At 41.3% G+C, this 19323-nt stretch overlaps 1 protein-coding gene across 1 annotated transcript in view; it reads right to left on the bottom strand.

Moving 5' to 3' along the window:
- Positions 1-19323, bottom strand: part of LOC135941384 (LIM/homeobox protein Lhx9-like) — a 110320-nt gene that overhangs the window by 56737 nt on the left and 34260 nt on the right. The window contains exon 3 of the mRNA XM_065486881.1: positions 9458-9506. The gene's annotated coding sequence lies outside the window, so the exon portion shown is untranslated. The remainder of the gene's footprint in view (positions 1-9457; positions 9507-19323) is intronic.

Raw genomic sequence — 19323 nt, 5'->3', positions numbered from 1 at the left:
TCACGTCCCTGAAATTTTTAATAAATAAATTTATTATTCGAAACTTTAGAAATTCGAACAAAAATAATCTGAACGACTTCTTTGAAAAGGCAAAATAAAATTTTACCGCTTATTGAAATTGTCATATAATTTATTTCCAAAATGAGCAGCATTTTTCGTGGATTTCCCTTAAATCGGCGGATTTCCTTGCTGTAGAGAATGAGGAAAAAACGTACACGTGCTCGCAATCCCGACCAAATTTCTGGCAAGCTGAGCGTATATGTACGAACAACAGTATATGAAGAGTGTGCGTGCTGCGCCTCAGCGTGGTGTTAATTTTCAAAGTCTCTCGCTCGCTCGCAATTACTTTTTGCTCATCAAAAGTGTAAAGTGAACTCGTCGTCACCAGCAGGCAGAGTGTGCGGCCCTTTGTTGTGAGTATGTGTGTTTTTAGCGCAAAATCTTTTGCATACGAAATGAAAATGAATGCTTCATTAGCATATAAAACACAAAAGACCAAAGCAAGCGGCGCCTAATTAGATGGATGGAAACTTGATCGCACGTCGCAGCGAGCACATCACACGCGCTCTTTGCTCTCTGTCAAAATTAAAACCGATGCATGAGCGGTAAAAGCAGAGTAAAAACACCATTAGCGCCCTTGGACACTGTTATCGTCTGTGAAATTAAGTGATTGATGAGCGAGGCACTGCAGGGTTGCAAGCTTACAGGAAACCTGGACGGTGCCTGAGCTGTGCAATTCACTCTAGTTATCCTAACATTCACTTTGAAATCAGAATGGGAATATCGTAGAAATATTCCGGTTCGGCAAAATTGCGTAGCGGTGTTTATACCCACTGAGACAGGTTTGCAATTTGTAACATATTTTTATGGTAAATTTTAATAACAGTTATATTAGTGTCACCTTCTTTAATTTGTGTTTGTTGTTTTTATTTAAAAAAGCGAAGTAATAAAATATTTTATCAAACATAGTATTCCTATAGCAAAAAAAATCATTAATACTAAAAACAGTATTAATATTGAATATTAAATTTAGAATTAGAGACTACCTGTAAAATTTCCTTCGATTTTTCACACTCGTAAAATAAACGCGATGACGCGTCCCATAATAAATTGTCAATCACTCCCGGCGGGCGGATTCCAGCGCGTGAATCTGCGTGGCGGTGAAAAGTCGTGAATAATTAAACTGAGGGCGCGGCGTGGTAATTGAATTTTTTGGCCCGACTTGATTTGCTCTGCAATGTTTTGACGCGTTCGCAGGCCCGCTATATATTTTCATGTTTCGCTTCGTTATGTGCCGTGTTAGCATGCAGCGTGATTGCGTGGGGCCGTAAAAAGAACCCCTTTCCCTATTTTTTGCTGCCGCTCATCCTCAGCACAAGAGGTTCCATTCTGGCAATGAATAGCTCGCAATAAATAGTACATCATTAAGCATGTAGATGCTGCGTGTCTGCAACCACCGGCATTCGCGGGTTATTATTTTCGGTGACGTCAGCTCAAAAAGCGGTGACGTAACACACCCGTCTCTATTGTGCGTTTCCCGAATTTCTGAGTGAATAATGTGAAAATTGTAATTATCATCGTGTTTGGCTGATTCGGGCCCGCGCGCGTGTGCTTCCTTTCCCATACACGTACACACCAAGTAAACGTTAGTTATCCACACACATACTCTCGCGGCTAGTTGGCTCTTTTTTGTAATTCATCAAGGATGAAATGTGTCTAGTCATATTTAACCTTCACGTGATGACTCTTTTTTTTCTCCCTCGCCGACGGCCCTCCAGCTTTACGTCGATTTAGTCGAGAAAAAGATGCGTTTGGCTCGACTGAAGCCAATGCTGTGTGTTATCTTGGAAAATCTGTTTAATATCGGGTTGGCTTCGATGCAGTACATCCTTGTACGTAGCTTATTGCTCACAAATTATTACCGATTTGATGGGAGACGTCTTTTGTCTGTCATTCAAAGATATTTTTACTTCATGGCTGTTTCTTGACGAGATAAATAAATTTACTTGCAAAATGTCAGCACGTCTCGTCAGAAATCTCCAGCGAAAACAAATTGATGTGAAACCGGATGTCTCAACATTAGAAGAATTTTTACGATTTTGATGTAATAAATAAATTATGGCTCGGTTTGAAATTCCCTCGCATTGCAAGTGTTTTTTTTCAAAATTAAACCATTTTTGAGATAGATTTTACATTAAAAGCCATAAATTAAAAATCAGACAAAACGAGGCAGAAAAAAATGCAACTTCTTTCGGAGTATATTTCTATGCCAAATAAAATTACTGTAGTTGTTTATATATCCGTTTCCCAAGAATGTTTAACATTATTAATGTGAATCTTTAATCCACAGAAATGTGCCTTTGTCGCCACTTGAAAGGCGCACACAAATCAGCTCAAGCTTGCCAACCTGGCCTCTGCTGGTGCTGGTGTCTTGTGTGCGGCTGCGGCCGCTGGAGAAGGAGAACGAGGTGCCACGCTGGCAATAATACCGCTCTATTATGGAGCCATTCATGCTGGGACAATTCTTCATTTGCGTACCACCGCACATCACTTGCTCGCTTGCTTGCTCGCCGTCTCTGTGATTACGCATTGTCCGAAGGAAGGTCGCTGAGTGTGTGTGTCACCCCTCCGCCTGCTGGATAATAAATTTTTTTCTCGGCCTAATTTGACTTCCTTTCACATGGGTCCGGCCGAGCAATGGATTTCGTCGGCTCCCGTGTGCAACCCGACACCACCCGTCGGACAGCCAGACACCGGACCTAAGTGTGTGCGAGAGGATGAAAGGGGACGGCTGGATATGCACCTGCGAGACTGATTTTCAGTGCAAATACTGAGCTCACGTGTGCCATTGGAATAGTCTTCTATTCAAAAAGAGCAACGAAAGCTTATTTGAATTTGTAACCACCAATGGATGCACTCTGAAAGCCGGCGTATGTTTAAGGCAAAATTTTATATCTTTTTTTACTAATTGTCAGACTGAAAAAATATGGCATTTTCTCTAAGATGGTGTAAAACTTATACAAAAAAAATGATAGATGGCTTTGGCTTAGCTATTATGTTTTGTTTCATTTTACAATATACCATCAGTTCTTTTTTTCCAGGAGCATTGTATTTAATATTTGTCTGCATCGTTGTTAGGACAGCAAAACTTTATACTGTCTCGTATGAATTCTTGTCTGCTACAAAATCACATTAAATTTAGAATTTTGAGTAAATTAAATATTTTCCAGTTTATTATTTATATGGAAAGCCACTGGTGACTCTAAGAAGACAATTCAAAGCTCGTTGATTTTTGTGAATGTTTTGTTTGTGGACTGCTAGCGATCCGTGGACCAGTCACGTTAAGACGGAGGGGCAGCGCAGACGAAAAGAACAGGAGCCAACTGGCTCGGGCGGTTGTTGTGCGTCCTCTGCTTGGCTGAATTCTCTTAACTCGGCCATTAATTAAGCCAATAATAAACCGAGAGGCTGCCTTTTAATTATGTCACTTTTAATTGGGACCACAGCCATGACGGCAATGCTCCTTTTTCGTTCAACCCGAGCTTTTTTATTACTTCATTTTAAGGTTGGCGCAGTTAAACATTTTTTTTATCATAATCAACGCCGTGGGCGCGAAATTAATTTTTCCTCCTTTCATCGGCTTTGCACGCCGGCGTGCTGATGCAGCTTTGAGTGAGTGTGTGTTTTAATGAAGCTGCCGTTTTGGGATAATTGCACACGTACTAATGAGCACCACCGTCCCGAGGGTCGCCGGTTCGGTTCCCAGGAGCCATTGCTGCAGCCGCCGCCTTGTGCGCCCGCGATAATTCCCGACAATTATAATTATGCGCCAGCAGTGGCGCACTTGCGCGCACGCAAATTGCTCAGGTGCGTGGTTTTGCACACTTGACGGTGTAATTAAGCCACTGCTGTGTGTGCTCTCGGCTGTCGGTCTGGCCTAGAGATTCGCCTCGTGCCACCGGGGGATGCACTCGCCGGATTAACTCAATTATTCGCGAATTAGACACACATTCATTTGCATCGCGCCGACATCCTGGAGTGCACGTGCCTGGGTGCCGACACGTGACACGGAATGCATGCTGCTGCTTTTTATTCAGTGGGAAAAATTGCTTCCTGTTGGGATACACGACGTAATATTTGCGAATGTCATCCTGTCCTATTTACTGAGTCAATGCTTTTATAAATTATGGATACATATTTTTCGATGTGCAATGAGCGAAGAATGCAAGGATTTAAGTGGATTTCTAGTTGACTTTGATCAATAAGATAGAGGTTTAGATTTTTAGAGTCCAGTGTTTTTTATGAAGTCTAGTAAATGATATACATACTTTGTTGCGAATTATCATCAATGTGACAAAGTTAAATTAAAAATATAAAAAATAAAATTCTCGCCTTTTCGTCATCGTGTTATAATTTAAGCTATAAAAAATTCCTCCAGCTGAAATTCTCAAGTAATACTTAAAATTTAATTATTGATGTATAGAAATTTTATTTTAAACTTCAGTGTGGTCTAACATGGTATTCTGCCGCGCAATTTATTCTTTGTAAATTGTTCCACGTGGATCGGTTTGGATTTTCGTCATCTTGTGTGTTTTGACGTGATATCACTAATTAGGCGGTGTGGTTATGAATGCGTTTTTAGAAAAAACCCTTGATTCGCAGAGCAGGAAAAACAGCGTGTTAACACATGCTAGGGGACACGTGCTTTCCCCGGCGGCTTTTTGGCCAGAAAAAGAAGCGGGGGCACACACAGACGTGCGGTTGTTTTTGTTATTTATAAATATAGTGGCACAAATTAGAACTTCCTTCTAATAATGAGCCAGACCGCTCATTAAAATTAACTTTGGAAACGAATAAACAAATTCACAGAAGCTAGTGGCTGCTGGTGCCGAATGTCTTATTAAAAAAGGAGCAAGCCGCACAGCATTCAGCAGTGCCACCTTTTTTCCTCTCTTAATTATAAATTTCGGTAAAAAAAGAGGACGCAAATATTCTTTATTCTGCTGCCTGCATGCGGGCCAATTAAATGTGACGTTCTTTGCGTGACATGAAATTGCTATTTCAAAACTGAAAATCTAGAATAACTGCGATTGGAATGAAAGAGATCCGTTTAAAACTTTCTTCGTCAGTACAACAGACGAGGCCCGAAAAAGTGGCGGCAATTACTTGGTTTTCAGTGCAAAATAAATTAATATTTTCCGATTTGCGGTCGCGAACAAATGGCGGTGTGGCGGTCAGACGGTCGGTTGGTTTCGCTGGCGCACTAGCCGAGTGGAACACAACTAGTTGGCCTCCACGCTCGCACGTTAATTCTTCTTCTTCTTCTCCCCCGAGAGAGAGATCCCGGCTCGGGATAAAAAAGCAAGCAAGAAAGAAATAATAAAAAATAAGCGTACACGTACAGCGAGTCTCATTTAGTGCCCCCTCCAACTCACTCCCACTCGCCCACCTCTGTCTGAAAATGAGCTCGGCACGGAGGAGAGTCGATAAAATTTGCGTTTTGCGGCAACAAACACTTAATAAATGTGTTAGAAGAGGACTGTTCGCGAGATATTTATCTTTTCGCACAGTTTTCCCATGAGCTTTTACGATCCAGCTTAACAAACTCTGCTTTCGGCTAATTTTATGATCTTGGCATAGAATGAAATTGATTTTTAATTGCTTAATAAAAGACGTGAGGTGCATGCATGCAAAATTTGCTTTGTGTCTCACTCACGATTAGCATGAATTAGCGTTGTTAGCATATAAAAGTTGCTTCATTTGGGAAGAGCTTCGCAACAGCATAATGATCTGGCTGATTTGAAAATTTTTTTATTTTAAAACAACTAAACCACATTTTATTTGAAAAACGTAATAATTTCATGATGTTGAAAAAAAATTCGATAAAGAATGTGAAATTCTAAACAGAATAAAATTATTTTGAACAGAACAAGTCATCAGATATTTAAAACCAGCAAATCACATTTAGAAGAAATTACATAGGCATTGGCCAACAACCCGCTAATTCAGTGTTACAAGAGAGGGACTGAGAGTTCCTTATGATTTTTTTTTATAAATCCAAATGTGGTATTTGACCATGTACCGTTTTAATTTCTGAGATCGAGGAGCACCATTCCCATTCAACATGGTGCCTGGAGCGAATTCGTTTGTGTCAGACGACAAATAAGTTAATAAAAAGACAATTGTGTGCGTGGGTGCGGGCGACTGGGCGCGCGGGCGGCATTACACCGACGCCCTTATTGGTATGGTAAACACGTAAAGAATTCGAGCATCGCGCGAGCACGCGGATGTATATTGCTTTTTATCGTCGCATTGATGATATTGAAAATGCAATATCTGACCTAATATATCTGCCAGCGGCACAGCTCTGGGACAATAAGGAGGAATAGTTCTCTCTTGTCGTTTTAATATATCCCCTACACATACTCACTAGTCTCGCACAACATATTGCAGCCGCCTATGTGCCTGGCTCGACTCAGTCAGGGAAAGAGCCAGCCGAAAAGGGAAAGGCAATTTGAGCGCGTTGCCTCTGCCGCTGCCGGCTCTATTATATAATGTGTGCGTTTGCTACCTACGAAAATTCCGGTATGCTCGGCTGCTTTCCAAATTTGAAAATCTTGAGCAAAGCGTAACAGTGGTTTTGCGAACGCTAAGTCTTTTTAAAGACGCACGCCGGCTTCAGAACGATCGCTTGGCACTTGCATGCGATATATCAAGAGCTCGGCAAAATGTAAATATTTCACTTTGATGGACAGCGACAAAATATACGCATCTCGCGCGGATTTATCCCATTTTTATTTTCTCAAAAAAATCACTCTCTAAACTTTTATGAAAAAATTGAGATATCTGGAGTTCTTGAGCACTCTGTTTGGAACCATTATCTCTTTCCAAACAAGAAGTAGTACTGATTAGCTTTCCTTGAAAAGCGAGAAAATTGTGCAAAATAAATTTCAACACGAGCCAGCAGCGCAGATAACACTCGGCCGAGCGGGTGGGTCGGTGGCAACAAATAACAAGCAGCGATGCACATAATCAAGAGTAATCAACGAGTCTAAAGTGCGAGCATACCTATCCCTCACTCAGCCAGACCCTTTTCGCAGTTTTCCACTTGGCAACCGTTTACACACAGTGACGCAATGGTTAAGAGATAAGCGCCGAGAAAAAGTAATCAAAGGAAGTAATTAGTTTGGTTGTTTATTCCTCTATATCTCGCGTACACACACACATTCGAGAGGGCGGAGATGAAGAAGAAGAGGAGGAGAAGAAGTAGGAACTTAATTAACTCAAAATAATAAGAACTTTATCTGCACCAGCAGAAGAAAGAGAAGATGAAACAGACGCACGCAGCCTCGTTCTAAACTGACTTTCATTGAGTGAGTAGTAGTGTAATTGAAAAATAAATTAGCGTCCTTAATAAGTTTAATTATGCAAGCGATAAAGAAAGGGAGCGAGATGCAAATAGCCGAGCGTTCAATGGGCAAGCTATATTAAACAAACGTTTCGTAATTAAAAATTCTTTCCGAAAACAGTTGCAGCTCAATTATCTAATTGAAATTGTTCGTTAGAATATAATGAAATGCAAAAATGCATTTCCGCAGCTGGAGGAATGCAGAAAATTTTATATCAACAAGAGGGAGACAAAAAAATCGATGATTCTTTGTTTATTTTTCACACTGCTGGGAACTTGACTGGCCTTGCTAGTGGGCATGAGTTATTGTAAAGCGCCGACTGTTTTCATGATTGGAGTTGAAGCAGCCGAGGTGTCAATATACCGGTCGGTCCGGTCTTCGCAGTGCGCGGCGGTCGAGGTCACGAGGTCACCACCGGCCGTTACGCCCACTTCTTTTGCGATGACCATCGCCGCCTTAATGACGACGCTCATGATGATTGCGAGCAGCACTTTTCAAAGCACACTGCTCACAATTCTTATTCGCGTCGCCGGAATCTGCCGCTGGTGAAATGTTAATGAAACCAAAACACGCGCCGATTCGAGAGATAAACAGGAAAAAGGAATCTCCCCGGGTTGCAAGCACACCGATTGCTTTTGCTACTCAACATTTAATTTGCTGCAGCGAAAAATGCTTTTTTTCCACTCGGCAGACCATGACCTTTTCAACAACTTGTCAACAGCTCTTGAAACCGACGAGATGCGCGTACTCTCATTTTACTTGAGATTCGTACATCACCTTCTTATGACTATTGTTGGTCAGCCGCAAACCGCATCTTCAAAGAGCCGGACCGATCGGTGCCAGCAAAAGGTGACAGCACACGTCATGCATTTATTGAAAAGTAACAGCCGTTTCATTGCCTGCACGTTAGGGTTAGGGCTGCCAAGTGGCATGCAATGCGCTTTTCAAACTGAAGCACGCGTAACATAATTTCTAAAGATGAAGTGGTGTAAATAGAGATTCCTTAGACGACAATGTCTGCTGCTGTATTTGAATTCTCTCCATTTTTTTTTTCTTTTTTTTTTAACTCAAAGTGTTATAGGTTTGGGTATATTTCCTCATAAATACATGCAGGTACTTGTACCCCACATTCTTGAGACGGTTTTCTCGGGGAGTACTTAAGTGTGGATGTGGAAATACAGGAAAAAGAAAACCATAGGAGTGAAATTATTTAATTGATTAGGAAATATTTAAAGGTGTTCACAGTGTGTGCTGAATGCAACCTTTGTCTAATTACATAATTGGTGTTTGAAGCAAAGTTACCTCAGATTTCCCATTTAAAACACATTTTAAGACTCTTTAAAATACATAGATCAAAAACTCTATCCCCGCCTTTTCAATTTTATAAAAATTTAATACACGCGCGTTTACTACAAAATGTTTTGAGTGCCTTCTTAAGTGCGTTAATTTCAAATACATTTGTGACATTTTAAGGCTTTCGAGTTCATAATTCAATCCGATTACAAGAATGGCAACCCTAGCGCTGACTCGCGAGCCAGCCATAACCGCTGATAGCTTTTTTACTCGCTCCGATAATCATATTTATGGGCGGACGGAGTGGCTTTTCATTGCGACTACTTATACCTGTGACACGGCGCGCTCCACTCAATCTTGCATAAGTACAAATAAATTCTAATGGAGGAGCCCACTACATCATCGGGCATCGCGCGCCGACAATTACACGCTGCCAAACAAAAACAATAGGACACGCACCGAAAAAAGCCGGTTCTGCAGCCACGCGGGATCTTATCTCGCTGTCCTCTCCAAAGAGGTAGTATATTTAATTTTTTATTTAATGCGAACGCAAATATATGCTGACTCGTTTTCTTGCGTGGGAAGACTCTTTGCGAGGAATTTCTTACTCTCAGACTGGTCTCTTTCAAGACACGTCCCTTTAACATTTTTTTCTTTTTCTCCGTGTTGAAAAAAGGGAAAGCTTGATTGAAATTCCTGGAACTTTGCTTTCCTCGAGTGCAACAATAATTTAAAAAATAATAATAATAACTCACCTATGTGACAATCAGGCTGGAAAGCCGCTGGCTCCGAGTCCCATCACTCCTGCAACAAGAGAACGTATTTCCGTGAGCAAGCAACCAAATTTCCCAGAACTGAATCGAATCCCCTGGTGGAGCAGAGAGAAACGATTTTTGGGCCGGGGTCTCCAGCACACTCGGCATGCAGCGCGAATAAAGCGAGAAAGTTGAGCAAAAGAGCACGCTGCACACGTACTTATTTATTTATTCAAGAAAACACGCGCCGTAGATTCGCGTGAGATACAGAAATGATCGCCTGATGTGTCACTCGCGGGGAGACCGCGTGCATGTGAGTGTGTGATGCTCGCGATAAAATTCGGGCCAACGGCCGGTTCATGCGGAGTACGCCGCGAGGAATGCTGTTTGATACCTGATGGACCATCCCAATTTAACTGGCGCACAATTTATGGCCGCGCCGCAGCCGAAATGACGTTTTTATTAATTTGCGGGCCGGCGTGCGCGCGATAAATGACAAGAAAATTAAAAATGAGCGACATCAAGGCTCGACGCGATCGAACGACTCCCATCAACGTGACAAAATAAAAAAAGCCGCAGCGACCGGCGAAAAGAGGGAAGGGAGCGCTGAGGGAGAAGGGACAGCTTGCCAGACTGCTCGTCGCTTATCTGCGCTGCAAAAATGCAATTTTCGCCGAAGATTGGCGGGCAATCGAAATTGAAAGAGGGCCGGTTTCACGAAACAGCACCACGGTGGCTATTATCGGGATCTTGTCTCGTCGGCACCACGCTTTATTCGATACAGCATACAAGAACCAAAATGGCTTGCGAACAGCGCCATCAACTATATCTAAACCTTTTCACGGTGCAAAACTGCTAATATTATTTTGCAATTTTTTACCACATTGTCAGATTATATGTTGCTATGCATGATCCAAAAACTATCATGACTGATTTCTACAACAATCCAGGAAAAAATTGAACACGTTTTGCTTCAAAAAATGTATAGAATTTTGGACTACTGCATTCAATCGTTTTCAACGTTCAGTGAGGCAAGATCTTTTGCAATTTATAATTTATTTTGCTAATTAGGCCTTAGAGAAGCAACAGATGTTGTTCAGTAGAAGGAGATGATCTTTTATTTAGATCTATCACTTAAGCCATCCATTCTGAAAAAAAAAATAAAAATAAAAAGACACGGAGTAAGACTATGATCCAGCTAAGGACGCTATTATTTTTATATTCAATAGCAAATAAGTAAGTTAGAATTTCATTACCAAACGTTGAAAATGTATTGGTAACTGAACTTATTAAAAAAATATTTTGAAACTGACCTAAATCCTCTTCTTCGTGATGTGTGTATCCGCGAGTATGTCGAGACACTAAATCACTCGATAATTACCGCAATTATGTACCCTCACACATCTTGATATTGGCCTTGTGCCTGCGCAGGTCAGAGGCCAAGAAGCTTTCCCAGGCCGAAATTCACGCTCGCTATTCCCAATCGAAATCGAACTGCACGAGATACAAAATAGTGGGTACACATGTGCAGCAATGCGCAGCGCTAATGGGGCATAAGTGATGTTCTCACCTGAAGCTGCTAGACTTTGCTCGCAAAACGAGTCAATAACCTTCTCTGCTGCCTCTCGCTCCGTGTGTTAATACATATAAATGTATGTATATGTGTGCTTGGAAACGGCGGATTTTATTGTGCATATGTGTGTAATATACGTATATATACGCGCGCACGGGATTGCGGTTGCCAACCTGTTTGTGCGTCAGGCCCTTTCATTTTGGATGAATTTCTTCTGCTTTCGTGGTTCCAGGACGAAAATCTTTTCGGTCACCCAGGGATCGGGTTCAGACCACAATTTTTGAGCCGGTCTTTGTCGCTCTGGCTGTGCGTCGCGACTGCAATTATTTACACTTGGCTTGCTCCAAGAGAACAAATTTTGCTTTATTTTGCAAGGTCAATAGCGGGCAAACTGTTCAAAATGGCAAAATTAACAGACCTTGGCGGGTGCTGTTAAAATAAGCTAAACAAATGAAATAATTATTGAGGGTTTTTGTTGAACCATTTACATAGTATTTCCGCAGATAAGTAAATGTTCATTTTGGCTACTCTCTGTTTCATGTCATTTCCTGCTATTTTTAACAAACGCAAATAGCAATGTTGAAGCCTGACATAGCCATTTACTGATGGAGGAGTAGATAACTCAAATATACAGCTTTATCTCATTGCCGTGGAAAACATCTAAAATGAAGCATAATAGATAAGCTGTTTTGCACGGCAAAAATAAAAATCCGTCGGTTGTACCGTCCAAACTTGGTATCGCTGAGCGATAGCATGGGCGGCGCAGAATTACTATCGTCTGGTCACGTGTGCAGCGTAACCGTCACACTCGCTTTTTGTTCCTATGGGATGACCAGAGAGGCTTTTGCCGCACATTAGTTGGACGGAGAGAAGAAGACGTCTGTCTTTCTTTGCTGCCCGATTGAAAGGGACGAGGCACGTATACACGTATACGTCGGGAGAAGTGACTCAACAAAATAATGCAAACGGCATTCATTTCATCCCAGTGAGGCTACACATATAATCTCCTCGGTACATACAAACACACGGCCTCTTTAATTTTTCCCAGAACTATTAGCCCTGGCAAACAGACGGACCGAATAATTTGTTTGTGCACCTGTTCGAGACTAGCATTACCCGCGGTATGCGCTGCATGGAGAAAAAAAACGAGCTGCTCTCTTCATACGGAGAGATTCAGGTGAAGCGAAGATGAATTTAATTGCAATTTAATTCCATTCATTGTATAATTTGCAACGTGCCATTCTACAAATTGGCAGGAATGTGTTGATTGGTTGCCTTTGCACGAAACCATTTGTCATTCAGCAAACTTGTTTATAATTGAGCATATAGAAGAGATCAATAAATAAAATGTAATTTAAATGGAATGTTAATAAGAAGTTTTCCAATATAATCCTACTAACAAAAATAATGGCAAAATTTAAGCAACAATTCCTATTTGACAAATGGTGAATTTTGTAAAATTAAAAAATGTTTTAAAGTATTGTTCAACATACAGTGGATAAATTCTGTTAGAGCACTTTTAGCAAATTTCCCTAAATTATTTTATTGCTGTCATCGCTGAGCATGTGATCAAATCGGAAAATTTTTCGAATTCTATTAGTAATTTTGTTATCCATCCTAAAAAAACCTTAGTTGACGGTTTTCGTAATTTGTTAGAAGATGACACTTTCAGGCAATGTACGAGTCCTGTTTAAAATCAATTTATTCATTTTAAACGTAAAATATGGGAGAGAAAAGTACGTGCAAGTTTGCTTCAGCAAGCTTTCCGGATGAAAATTGTTAGGAAACCATTCACGAGTTCCCATTAGCAGCATTATACATACATCGCAGTGTGTTGCTGACAACAGAATATTCTATCTAGTCTGCGCGCAGATTGCGAGCTAGCAAGCGCACACACAGCACGCCATAATATCAAGAGCTAATTTCCACCCAAATAACCGACTTGTCAATTGGATTTCAAACACAATTTCATGCGCTCAAACGCCATTAATTAGCATCAAAGCGTCCTTGTTTGGCGGAAATTAACTCGCGGCGGATTGATTGCGCCCGTCGTGGAAAAGGAAAAAGCCGGCACAAAAAGTGGTCGGTCGGTTCGCCTGTTCGCGCGAGTGAGAGGGAGGCATAATTATCTGAATGCGAGCGTTGGCGGTGGCGCCGCCGCCGCCGCTGCTGATGACTTTGATTCGGTTGCATTAATGTTGTTGGAAAATGAAAAAGGAAATTGCGTGTTGTATAAGTAAGGTAATGGCACGACGACGGCGGCGGCAGTGGCGGCGGCGGCGGCAGAAATGAGAGTGGGGCGGTGCGGGGTGGGTTATTAATTAACCAAAAGCCTAATCAAGGTTCGCCCGCCGTACCAACAGATGCCTGAAGGGAAACACGGCTGAGCCAGTGCTCGCTGTGCCGCCTGCCCGGCTAGGGGTGGCTGTGGGAAAATTGCGACTGCCGTGCCGAGAGAGGCGGGATCTGTTGAAATAGACGAGCTCGTTCCATTCCTTTGCAGCTGCTCGCAAGTTTATTGTCCTAGCATTCATTCATTCGCTGGTGAAACATAAAAATCGAACGAGTTCATAATTGCCCATGTTTAGCAAAGAACATATTAATGTTTTGTTCATTTAACATCGCTGCAACGTACAAACTCAAAAGTGCACCAGCTAAAGCTTGGATTTTTCTTTTTAATTTTTCAATGGTAGAATTATTTAACACATATTTAAACATACTTACTTGAATATGTCCCAACTTAAATGGATGCCACGTTAAAGAAAGTAGGGAATTTACACAATTTGTGAGTCGAGTAGTGACGCACCAAAGGAGTTAAATCCTCATGGGATTTAAAATGGGCATGGTTTTCAAATCGTATTTTGAACGTGACTATTTTTGCTGATAGTGATAGGTAGCCTCTATTTGACGACACAAATGGGTCGGTGATTCATGTTGAACTGTCAGTAAAAATCCCTTGATAGATAGTAGCTCATAAATATGATTTGTGATTAATTTTCTTAAGTGGCAAAAATAAGCTACAGTTTTCATATGGAAAATTTTCGATACTTCTAAAGTTAAAATTAATGAACTTGATATTTCCTAATTTCAATTGACCTATATTCTATAGCAAGAAGGGAATAGCATTTTATCAAATGTAGAAGTGTTTTGATCAGCTCTTAGTAAATGCGCATGATTATACTCTTACAAAAGTTAAGAGACCAGAACTAACCCTTGTGGAAATATTTAGATTTTTTCCTAGAGTAAAAATGATACAAAAATCAATTCATCTCGTAAAAAATTGAACCAAAATGTTAATAAATCTAACTAATATTTTTTGTGATGTTTTCAAGGCTCTGTAAATTGCCTACACGAATTGAAAAATTTCAAACGCCGCACTTGGTTTACATCACACATGAATAACAATTAGATTGCTATCACTATCTGAAATAAAGAGTTTTCTTGTTAGTTTTTGGTGGAACCTTTTTAAATTCTCGTCCCTCAAGACGCAGTTCAGATTTTCAAAGAAAGGCAAACTTCAAATTTCCTAATTTTCCACCGAAATTTCAACTTTTGGAGCTCATGTAAAATTTAAATGATCCATTATTCAATAATTTGGGAAGTTAGTGTCCCTCTTTACCGGCAAAGAAAGTTTAGGCCTGAAAGTGAGGGGGCTGCGAGGCGGGTAAGAGGACGGGGGCGAAACACACGCGCATTCATTGCCCCCAAGGGAGCAGCGCACAGATGAGTGCAGCGCAAGTAAATACGCCGGCTGCTGCACCACCTTGGTTCCGTCTTCCTCCTCGCCGCCGCTCTGAAAGCGCTGGTGAATTTCTTTTGTCGCCACTTCTCATTCATAAATCTCAGATCATCAGCTCGATTGCCTGCGTTTGTGCGAGCGCGGCGAGAAGAGCAGAGAGCTGCGGGAGGAAGCTGCGTTGACCCTGTTTCCGGCTCCAAGGGCAAACGCGGCGCGGCACGTAAGGGCTTCAAAGCGAAAATTGCAACAAATTACAGCACTCGACCCTGGTGACCAATAAAAATTTAATTTCCGCAAAACACGCTGAGCCGCCGCAGCAGCCGGGAATTTTCATTAGTGCTCAGTCTCGAGAAATATGGCCGCTGATCGACTGGAATGCTGCCTGTGAGGCTTGAAAGGGGTGCTTTTTAATTAAAGGTTGCTGCGCTGACCTCTCCGGTCGTCAATTAGGGCGCGCGCTAATTGCTATATGCAGCGTGAGTTTGAGCTCAGCTCGCTTTCTCCAATTGAAGGAAAGTCGAGCCAGCGTTGCGAGAAAATATAAGCAAAATAAATCACAACCTTTGATTAACTTTGTATTCAACTCTCGATATTCACGTCTATAAAATTCTTCTGGGTTCCAAGTAATTCTCTCTTAACTGTATTTAAATTTTTAAATCTAATTTAACTTACATTGTAAGAAGAATTAAGTACTTTTCTTTAACCCATTCTAATTTAAGATACGCTAACTATTGCTTGGAATGCTGCAAATATGTCTGTTTAAAAAGTAATATAAATAGTGATACAAAATTTATTTTGAAAAGCTTCAACATCCTTCGAAAAATTTCTTTATATTTTAGAGTGTATATAGTGAGCCAGAGAGCGCGGGAACCGCTACAAGAGTAATGTCTATGTGGATAAAATTAAAATAAAAGTTTATCGAATGTAATATATATATATATATATATATATATATATATATATATATATATATATATATATATATATATATATATTGATATTTTTTGGCACTGAATGAGCGCAAAAATATGGATAAGACTGATTAAACTTAACCCTGTATAAGAATATTTAGCTTCTTCTAATTACGTACTACCAAGACGGTGGAACCAGCTATATACCTCGTGAAAGAAAACACTAAGTAAAATAGACGCGGAAAGGTTAAAAAACGGCCCCTCTTCTTGGATTCATCAGATATTTTTTTAACGCCAGAGTATTATCGATTGTTCAATTTTTTTGTAGCTGCGATTAAGTAGCTGAACGAATAATTCGTCCGAATTGCTGGAATTGTGATGTTCGGATGTTCGATTTTTAAAATAAATAAAATTATTGCATTATGCTTTACACATTCCACCAAAATTAAGACCATACGAAAAAGGTATTCCAAAGAATGTTTCGAGCAGTGTCATGTTTTTATTTGGGCAAAAGCAATTGAAGATGTCATCGACGGAGCAAATTTAAATTTTATTTGCCGCAGTGTCGAGTTTAATCGCGCATTTGGCAGGGTCGAACGCAAACAGTAGTTTGCGGCAAATCGTTTCGTTGCGAATTCCCAGCAGCAATTTTGCGCACTTCTCAGCAGCAGTCGCGGAATCTGAAGGGCAACCCCAAACGATCAGCGCGAGTTTCATCTCGCCTCTCGCCCAATCCGCTCGAAACTTGGCGAGCAACAATTAAAATTCCCGATTCAAGCGCTCCATCGAGGCAATAATAATGCCGCCGGCCGGCCGGTTGCCTGCCTGCCTGGCTTGCTTCGGCTATGGCTATGGCTGGCTGGCTGGCTGGCCATCTCGTTATGCACGCATGAGAAATTAGAGTTGTAGCAAAATAAGCATCGGCGGTCCGGCGCAGTTTTCTATATCTGCTGGTAATAAAATTCCAATAAACTCAGTGGGCATGCAGCACATACAAACTCATACATGAGTTGCTCCCACTGTTGCTGCAGTGGTGCGGCCGAAATTGAACTCGGCGGCGGCAGAAATAGGAAAAAAGGAAAGTCCCGCACCAAGTCAGTCAGTAGTAGTGAGTGAGAGGAAAAAACAGGGCGAGCAACATTGAAATTCAGAAGAAGAAGAAGCTGCTGCTGCTGCTCTTTCGCATACAAGAGCTGAAGCCAGAAAACGAGGAATTTTCCATATAAGCCGGGCAGGCTGGCCGCTCGGCCGGCTAAAGTGGCACTGCTTTTTGCAATAATATTCGTACATACGCGCATATTACATGCGTGTCTGTCGACGCGAAGCCCCCTCTCGTTGGCTGCCAGCCCCCTTTCATAATAATATGAGCGCTGCTGCTTCTTTCATGCCGAGTGGACTCACTCAATGTAAGAGCGGGCGAGCATTCCTAGACAATTGCAATATGAAAACCACTTTGTGATATTGCCCGCCGCGCCTGCCTCTCTCTCGCGTCGACTAGCTGGTTCGTTGGTTGGTTGGCTCGCCCGCCTTCTCTTTTTATATTATTACTCGAAATATCTAATATTAATATGGCAGCGAGTGCGCGGTGGCGGCGGGTGCATTAGGGAAATTATTCGGATCCCCGCCGATGCCACGCCCCCTAGCCCCCGCTGAATGCCACGTCGACCTCAATTACCGAAATTAATTTGCCTTTTGAGCAATTTAATTAGCAACTTTGCCATTTGGCCGTCGGTGCGCGCAAGAAGGTCCGCACCACCGCTTCGATCAGGTGAACTTTCGCGTCAGCCTGGCACTTTTGCACCTCCTTGAGCACAATGAGGCAGTACTCCCTGGTGCGCACTGTCAAATATAAATTTCCTGGAAATTTGTCTGTCAGATTCCAATTTGAACACGGCAGCCACGGCAGGTTAGATAAGATTAGGGATTTTTATTTATTTGGTGTCAATATTTGCAGTTGCAACTCATTAAGTTAAATAGTTAAATTACAACTAAGTCTATTGCACTAGCAGACACATTTGAAATAAGAAATAAATAAAAATTTGAAAACATGGTGTCTCCACAAGATACTTGAGATCGTCTGCAATTTTTCTACTTTTTATTGAGCACCATTTACATTTTATATCTAGTATGTTGTTGGGATGCTATAAAGTATATCTAGGTAAATCAGGCTCTTTGGGCCTGCAAAATTGAGATTATCTCAAGTTCTAATCAAAAGCTAGAACTTAAAACTTAGTGCCAAATATGCCTATTTAGATTGCTAAGCATGGGTTAAAACATTGTTCTATGTGTATGTAACACGTCACAATTTTACTGGGTGGTAAATCTTAATTTTTGAGAAGAAGGTGTAAGGTTAAAAAACATGATTTTTCTAATTTAGGTAAATAGTAAGAAAATAAAAATTGCACGATCGGTTGATTTTTACCCTCAGAACATGCTGGGAGTCACTCCTGAGGTCAGAAAAGATCATAAAATCAGGTACAATATCGAACCCTGGCGGTAGGCAGCCCTCTAGCGATCGGTATTATTAATTCCCATTTGTAGCCATTTGAATGACACGGTCTCTATGTAATGGTTCAATCTGAAAGATCATCTGCACACCGTTTGAACGGTCAAGTCAATAGCTTTTAGAATATATTTATGCAAATTGAATTTTTGATAGCTAACGTTTTTTCTAGAAAATTATGGAAATGTTTTTAGTACTTAATAGCTTACGAAATATTTCCATTACGCAATCATGTGATAAATAAAAAGGGAAATCCAACAATTTAACGAAGAAACATACGCACACTATCTAAATTAAATGAGAGAAACTAAACAATTGTTGGTTCTTAGAAAATTTATAGACACAAAATTAAGAGAAGCATCCTATGTAACTGTATTTCAAGAGTCCGGCGTGCACCTATCAGATGACACGTTACATGCTGCAACGGAGTCTCATTAAAATAACTCGACTTCTTTTGCACAAGCAACATGAAAAACTATTATTCCCGCTCTTAGCCGCGGTGGAATTGAAGTAATCGCACAGCTAATTGGATACTTCTGTAAATATACGATTTCTGTATCTGATACCAATCTGCTGGCAGAGGACATGCAATCAATAAGGATGATTCCGTCGCGGAGTGCTTTGCGAGTGCTTTTCAATCGGGAAAATTAATGAGTTTGCCGCACTTTGAATGTGAAGCCGCTGCGACAAGTTTGCTGCGCAGCAGAAAGTTGGCAATTTCTCCCGTGTCCCGAAATGTATGGCCACGTGTGAGCGAGTGTGTGAGAGAGGCTTTCTCGCCACAGTTGTAGAACGCCGGCGTGAATGATTTAAAAGCAATTTTCCATCCGCGGGGTGCATGATAAAATAATAGACGGTATGCATTCATTATGAACGAGCAGCGGCGGTCTGCATGAATTAGTGATAAGAGCGGCTATGTTTGGCGTACTGCGGAATCGAACGTAATCAAATATCTCCGCTGATTGGATGCTAAATGCAGCAGCAGGAGCAACCCTTCCGCATCTATGCATAGCAAGCCCGCGGGATTCACAAAGGGTGGCTAATTGGAAAAGATGTGTGTACATACGTATGCACAGGCACACGGGACTATGTAGTTATTGAAATTTACTCTCACTTTCGCAGCGTAGGGCGGGTGAAATA

The sequence above is a fragment of the Cloeon dipterum genome, chromosome 3 (assembly GCF_949628265.1).
Source record: "Cloeon dipterum chromosome 3, ieCloDipt1.1, whole genome shotgun sequence".
Classification (NCBI taxonomy): domain Eukaryota; kingdom Metazoa; phylum Arthropoda; class Insecta; order Ephemeroptera; family Baetidae; genus Cloeon; species Cloeon dipterum.
The sequence above is the reverse complement of the archived record's forward strand: the minus strand, read 5'-3'. Positions and strand labels throughout refer to the sequence as shown.